Source organism: Hemiscyllium ocellatum, chromosome 24 (assembly GCF_020745735.1).
Source record: "Hemiscyllium ocellatum isolate sHemOce1 chromosome 24, sHemOce1.pat.X.cur, whole genome shotgun sequence".
In the NCBI taxonomy this organism is placed as follows: Eukaryota; Metazoa; Chordata; class Chondrichthyes; order Orectolobiformes; family Hemiscylliidae; genus Hemiscyllium; species Hemiscyllium ocellatum.
The window spans coordinates 50699899-50705898 of record NC_083424.1 but is presented as its reverse complement, the minus strand read 5'-3'; positions in this window follow the sequence as shown (position 1 = coordinate 50705898).

Below are 6000 nucleotides of genomic sequence, written 5' to 3'. Positions count from 1 at the left end.
TGCAACTGTGGACAGAGAAACAGAATTAACATTTCAGTTGACAGACTTGTAAGGTTAATCCTGGATGAGGTGCATCCTAGGTTGTGAGGGAAGTAAGGATGAGGTTCTGGCTTTGAGCTTCTAATCCTTCTTAGACACAGGTGATGCACGAGGACTGGAGAACTGCAAATGTTACACCCTTATTTACAATCCAGCAACAATAGATTAATCAGTTTAACCTTGATGGTGAGCAAACGTTTGATAATGATAATCTGAAACAAAATTAATGGTTATTCAATGAAAGTCAGAACAGCATTGATGAGGGCAAACTAACTATGTTTAACTAACTTGCTTAAGTTTTTGATAAGATAACAGAGAGGTGGGGGTGTGGTGTAGCATAAATTATGTTTAATCAACCTATTTGATAATGTTTTAATATACCTTGGAGGCAAGTGGAACTTGAAACCAGACATTCTAGCCCAGAGGTAGAGGCACAGCATGCATAAAACGATTGAATGGTGTGGCATACATAGATATCCAAAAATTGAAAAAGTGTCTCATAACAGGCTTGTCAGCAAAAGTGAAGCCAATGGAGCCAAAATTGGTTGAGTAATAGAAAACAGAGAATAGTGTGGACAATTGTATAATGAATGAGGAACAATGAGGTTCCCCAGGGTTCGTACAAGGCCAAATTTTTTTTGTGATATATATGTGTTAGTAGTTAAGATTTCGGTGCAGAGGCCACTATTTTAAAATATGCAGATAATTCAGAAATTGAAAGAGAGGGCAACAGTGAGGAGGCTAGTGACAAAATTTAAAGGATAAAGACAGTCTTCCAGAAATGGCAATATGGTAGATGAAATTTTACAGTGAAAAGTGCAAAATTATTAATTTTGATGGGCAAGGGAGGCAATACTGTAATATACGTTACAATACTAGCTGGGCAGCAAAAACAGAGTGACCTGGAAATTTTGGCACATAAATAGTTGCAGCTTGAGAAATGATTAAAAAGCATAGGGGATTCTGAACTTTAATGATAGCATCTAACCTTCTTGTTCCCAGCCTGAAGACAGTTTCAACCCAATGCACCATCTTCACCATTGGTAGGGGAAGTAAGCAGGTTAAAAACCATGTAAGCTGGAATAGAAATTGAACACGAGATGAATCTGACCCATGCTAGCCCGCAGTTTACTGAGCCAACCAGCTCCCAAAGAAGTCTGAGTTGCTGTGGCAACATTGACTTTTATGTGCCTTTGGTATTCCCAAACTATGCATAGTGATGCTGAGGTTTCAATTTTTTTTGACCAGGTATTTTTCCAAATCTTACTGCCTGCCATTTCTGTATGTTGGAAGGATTTGTTGATTGTCTTTTGAACACAACTTCCTCTGCAACCAAGTCCTGAAATAGGACTTGAACCTAGAACTACTGCACGTATCTACTGCTCCACAAGATCTCCTTCAAGGCCAATATAAAAGTAAAATACAGCAGATTCTGGAAATATAATAAAAGGATAAAGTTCTTCAAGCCTGACTTCAAGTATCTGTGGAGAGACAAATGTGTCACCAAAGCCTTCTTAACCCCTTACCCGCAAAGACGAGTTAACTTGTCTCCACCCAATATGTCTTTTTCAGAGTGCGACGAGTAAACGCATCCAAAACATAAAATTTCAAAAACAGCCACAGATGAGTTGATACGTCAATTCTCGGCATTTCTGGGCCCTTCTCAGCTAGAAACAAGTGTACTTGGTAACTCATACATCTGTGTCTCTTCCACCTCAGGCATTGCAAGAAGCGTCGACGCACCGCTTTTGGGCACACACTGTCATTCGGTTTTTTCTGTTTATTTTACAAATTATGCCCAGACGTCAAGCTCAGAAAATGACAATGAGTATGAACCTTCTATTAGAAGCTTGGATACATCAGATGAGAGTACAAGCATTAAAAATACTATAAAATAAAGCAAAACAAAAATTCATCTGAAGATGAAACATTTTCTCCAAAAAACGTCGCCGGGGAAGGGGTTAATTTCCATTGGCAATCCAGATGCATTTCTTCTGGGGACCTGTGACTTATTACATTGCATACAACCAGCCTGAGAGAAGCAGATCTGCTTTCAATTTGCTTCTCCCTATACAGCCCAGAAATTTCCACTTTATCAAAGGAAATATAAAGGACGTTCTGATGAGTCTTTATAAAAAACTGATTATACCATAGCTGGTGTACAGTTTCCAATTCTAGGCACAACATTTTTAGAACGTTATGAGATCTTAGCGATGATGCAGAAAAGATTTATTAAATTGTCTCTCATCACATGGATAGACTGGAAAAGCCGGGGTTATTCTCAGAAGAGAGAAGATAGAGAGGAGTTTTTTTTTGTAGATATTTTTATTGAAATTTAACATTTTTGCAAATTTACAAAAATAAACAAAACTCTCAAATACAAACATTGATGTACAATTAAATCATATATACAATAGTCATAATTTAACAAAGAAAAGAGAAAGAAAGAAAACAAAAAAAGAAAAAAAAGAAACGAAAAAAGAAAGAAAAAAAAAACTCAACTTTCTACTAATCTAACCTATAACTAACCAGAGTGTATACCTAGGTCTCTTACATGCTCGGAATGTATAAACATCAAATATAATAAAACCCATATTCGCGCAGGATTCCTCTCCCAAGGGGCCCCGGAGCAGCCCGGTCTGAATTCTTCACTAAATAAAAGCCCTTGTTAGGATAGCCGAAATATCTGCATTTATATAATTCAAAAAGGGCTGCCATATTTTATAAAATAATTCAGTCTTTCGGTGCACCATATTTGTGAGGAAGTCAAGGGGGATATATTCCATAATTAATCTGTGCCAATTTGAAAGTCCAGGGGGGCCCTCAGCCACCCAGTTCACCAAAATATTTTTCCTTGCACAGAAAGAGAGAATAGAAAATAGTCTCTTCCCATGCATATCCAGAGATGAGAGGTTCGAAAAGCCCAAAAGTATACCTAGGTCTCTTACATGCTCGGAATGTATAAACATCAAATATAATAAAACCCGTATTCGCGCAGGATTCCTCTCCCAAGGGGCCCCGGAGCAGCCCGGTCTGAATTCTTCACTAAATAAAAGCCCTTGTTAGGATAGCCGAAATATCTGCATTTATATAATTCAAAAAGGGCTGCCATATTTTATAAAATAATGCAGTCTTTCGGTGCACCATATTTGTGAGGAAGTCAAGGGGGATATATTCCATAATTAATCTGTGCCAATTTGAAAGTCCAGGGGGGCCCTCAGCCACCCAGTTCACCAAAATATTTTTCCTTGCACAGAAAGAGAGAATAGAAAATAGTCTCTCCCCATGCATATCCAGAGATGAGAGGTTCGAAAAGCCCAAAAGGAGAGATACAGGGTCCACCCTAATTTCCGTTCCTAAAATTTCTGTCAGGGTATTTGCCACTTTAGTCCAGTATCTGCGGATTTTCTGACAAGTCCACAGACAATGTACAAGAGTACCCACCTCTATTTTGCATTTAGGACACATTGGAGATGCTCCTGCCTTAAATTTTGCCAGTCGAGCCGGAGCTATATGGGCCCTATGAAGTATCTTTAGTTGGATAGCCTGAGTTCTGTTACAGATAGCGATTCTTCTAGCATTTTCCCAAATGTCATTCCACATATCCTCAGAGATTTCTAGCCCCAAGTCCTGCTCCCATGTTTTAAGCAGGTCATCCATGTCTCCTGAGACTCCATCATGTAGCAAATGGTATATAGTACTAACGGAGGATGCCCCCGCTGGTCGTAAGACATTACGTTCTCTGTCTGATTTATAAAGACTATCTATTAATGTAGTCTTCCTCTGTATATAATCTCGAACTTGGAAGTATCGAAAGAGATCCCCATTAGGTATTCCGAATTTCAGACGCAGCTGCTCAAAGGACATCAGGATCCCATCTTTAAATAGGTCCCCTAAGCATGAGATGCCCCTGGATCTCCAGAGTTTAAAGGTGGCATCTGTAATCCCCGGTTGGAATCCCCATGCGCCTACTATTGGTGCATGGGGGGATGTTTTATGTGAGTTACCCTCATTTTGCCGCATTATATTCCAGGCCTTAATTGTGTTTAATATTATGGGATTTTTACAGTGGTCTGTAATGATTTTCCTCTTATCTGAAAATAAAAGGTTAATAAGTGGGTATTTTACTTGGGAGGCTTCGACATCCAGCCAAATTGATTGTGGATCAGATGAAATCCAATCAGCTATGTAACTTAGTAGGGAGCTTAACTGATATTTCCTAAAGTCTGGGAAGTCCAGTCCTCCCCTTGCCTGTGGAAGCTGTAGCTTCTTCAGCTTAATAAGGGGCCGTCTATGGTTCCAAATAAAGGAGCCCAACCAGCCATATAATTTACGTAGGGCTAGCCTTGGCAGCATCAGCGGGAGCATTCTCATAGGATATAAGAGACGGGGCAGAACATTCATTTTAATTAATGCTATTCTCCCTAGCCAGGAAATCGGAAGGTCTCTCCATTGCTGGAGGTCCTGCCTTATCCTTTCCATTAATTGTACAAAATTAGCCCTATACAGCTGATCAAATACTGGCGTGATAAAAATACCTAAATATAAGAAGCCCTCCAGGGACCAATGGAAGGGAAAAGGGGATCCGTCCATTAAGTGGGGTATCATAGCCAGACCACCCATTGGCATGGCTTCCGATTTTGAAAAATTAATTTTATAGCCTGAGAATGCACTAAATGTATTAATAACTTGAATTAGACGAGGCACTGACATTAAAGGATTACTGAGGAATAAGAGAACGTCATCTGCAAAGAGGGTAATTTTGTGTTTACCTGTACCAATCCTCGGGGCCGTTATATTAGGATCAGTCCGGATGGCTTCTGCTAATGGTTCGATTATCAGTGTAAACAACAATGGTGAGAGAGGACATCCTTGACGGCAGCCCCTACCCACACTGAAGCCATCCGATCTTAACCCATTAGTAATAACAGCTGCTTTGGGGTCATTATACAATGTTGAAACCCATTTGGTAAACACTTGTCCAACGCCAAACCTTTCCAATGTGTAAAATAAATATGACCATTCAACCCTATCAAATGCCTTTTCCGCATCCAATGAAATTACTACTCCTGGTATCTTTCCCTGATGACAGGCTTGGATCATATTCAAGACCCTTCTGATATTATTGGATGATCTGCGGCCCTTAATAAATCCCGTCTGGTCCTCCTTTATAATATATGGCAGTACCCTTTCTAGTCTTAGTGCTAACATTTTTGAGAGAATTTTAAAGTCTACATTTAGTAAGGATATTGGTCTGTAAGATGCACAATCTTCTGGGTCTTTTCCTTTTTTGAGGATAAGAGAAATATTTGCTTCTTTCAGCGTGGGCGGGAGACAGACCTGACTATGCGCAAAATTATACATATCCATAAGTGGGTCAACCAATATTCCTGTAAATTCTTTATAGAATTCAGCTTGAAAACCATCTGGGCCCGGTGCTTTTCCGCTCTGAAGTTGCCTAATTGCCTCAAGTATTTCTTGGACTGTTAAAGGGGTATTTAGGGCCGACACCTGTTCCGGAGTCAGGCCCGGGAAGGTCAAATTTTTTAAAAATGACTGCATCCTCCTAATCCTATCTTCACAATCCTGCGATCTATATAGTTCAGAATAAAATTCTTTAAAGGTCGCATTGATCTTTTTATGATCATGAGTCAGGGTACCTGTACTTTCCTTGATGGTCGGAATAGTTTGAGGGGCTTTCTTTTTCTTTGCAAGAAATGCTAAGTATCTACCCGGTTTGTCGCCATATTCATATAATCTTTGTTTCGCAAATAATATTTCCCTTTTAGCCGTTTGAGTAAGCGCGGTGTTTAAAGCTGTCCTAAGAGCTGTAATCCTCTGCAATTTTGTGATAGAAGGTCTATCAGCGTATGCTGTTTCGGCTGCTTTTAAGCGAGCTTCGAGCAGACGCTGTTGCTCTCCCTTCATTTTCCTCTGGGTCGCTGAATAGGAGATGATCAA